Source organism: Galeopterus variegatus, unplaced genomic scaffold (genome assembly GCF_000696425.1).
Source record: "Galeopterus variegatus unplaced genomic scaffold, G_variegatus-3.0.2 Scaffold3102, whole genome shotgun sequence".
In the NCBI taxonomy this organism is placed as follows: Eukaryota; Metazoa; Chordata; class Mammalia; order Dermoptera; family Cynocephalidae; genus Galeopterus; species Galeopterus variegatus.
In genome coordinates this window covers 242,660-244,480 of record NW_007729213.1, presented here as the reverse complement: position 1 = coordinate 244,480, position 1,821 = coordinate 242,660, and the positions used below count along the sequence as shown (strand labels likewise).

At 40.3% G+C, this 1,821-nt stretch overlaps 1 pseudogene; it reads left to right on the top strand.

Annotated features, from left to right (window-relative positions):
• Positions 1–1,703: 1,703 nt before the first annotated feature.
• The window catches only part of LOC103599787, a 1,729-nt pseudogene continuing 1,611 nt past the window's right edge, over positions 1,704–1,821 (top strand).

Here is a 1,821-nt window from a genome sequence, read left to right as displayed (position 1 = left end):
AGATCTTATCTTTTTGACAGATAGGAGATGGAAATTGCAGGACATCAGCAGACATAGCCCCTCTTCAAAAGCTTTTACTCCCATAAGACAGTGTCCAGCAATATCCAGTAACATATATTTTACCCTTATTCCCCTGCCCTAGTCTCTAGGTGAGTGTCTGTACTTGCCTGTGTGGTCCTGGGCTGTAGGAAACCTCACTGGGTGATTGAGGTGACCTTGGCAAAGTTGATGGAGGCAGAACTTATCCTCTGGAAGCCTCTGTGCAGTCACTGCAAAGGACAAAAGGAGCATGATCTGGTCCCCCTTACTGAGGACATTGTTTTTCCTGGGGCAGAAGTTGTAGGAAAGTCTTTTATGTCATTTGGGACATCCAAGAGCAGGTTTTTCCCTCTTATAAAAAATTTAAAAGTAAATAATCAAACGAGCAAGCAAACTTTTTGCAGACATTCTCTTACTTTAAGGAATCTATTGTAGCCTATCTCTGGGAAGAGTTATATGTCCTATGGAAAATCTTATTTAAGAATAATAGATTTATTCTCAATTTGTTCATCCCACATGCTTCTCATAAGGAAAGAGGATTAGATACATGGCAGTAGAGATTTTCAAAGAAGCCTCCCATAATAAAACTCAGTATTCCACAAGTGATTAATTACATTATGATATGACTATACCATGGAATATTATGCAGCCATTAAAGTCATGCAGTAGAGGAAAATTTCATTTTATAAGGAAGTGCTTGCATATGAAAAACAGGTTACAAGCCATATGTGCAATGTGATCCTAATCTTGTCCAGAAGAAATTGAGAAAAAACACTGGATATATTTATACACCAATATTAACATCTCTGGTTGAGGGTCTTAGGGGTGGTGGTTTTTACTTTCTCTGGTGTTTTTCTAAGGTTTTTTTAAATGTCCATAAATCTTACACTACTTTTGTATTCAAAGAACAAGCGGTTATAAAAATTATTTATTTATTTATTCAGTAATTATTTATTAAGTACCTATCATGTGCCAGATATTATGCTAAAGCTAGGAACAGAACAGTCAACACAAGACAAAAATTTCTTTATTGTCAGAGCTTATTTCTAGTGGAGTGGGGACACAGAAAACAAATCAATCAATCAATAAAATATATAGTATGTCAGATGGTTATACATGTTTTGGGAAGAAAAGAGAAGGAAAAGAAATCCAGGGAAGGGAGATAGGAGTGCTTGGGGACTGGACAGGAGTGCACTTTTAAATAAGGGGAGGCCTATGCTGAGTAAGTGCAAATTTCAAGAAAGTGCATTTGCATTTCAAATTTTTGCTGGTGTCAAGGTGACTAAGAAATAATTATTATTAGGCACAGAGTAACTCATCATACAATCACAGAAAAGGCAGCATCTCAGGTGCCCCCGGGAAGCAACTTAGATGGGCGACCTAAGTGCCAAGGCAGCTGGCAGCACCAGCGGACACCCTGAAATGGATGTGGATAGTGCAGTTGTGACTATATAAAGTCTCATTGTAAGCAGAATCTTTGCACAAGGATCTGTGGTAAAAGCAGAAGTTTGCACATTAGCCTATATCCCTTAATAAGGAGATAGACAGAACCATATAGTCATCACTCGTAGTTCCTGCTCTTCCTGGGAAAGTGTAAGCATTCTCCTTCTTTTCTCCTCCCAGCCTGGGCCCCCCCAGCCAGGCATCCGCGTATGTGCGCGAGGATGCCCAAGTCTGAGGGGAGCTGTGTCAGTCTGAAAGGCAGTGGACTGTTCCCCACCAAGCTGGAGTGGTGAGCCAGTTGACGTCAACAGGAAGGTTGCGTAGAACCGGACAGTTTCC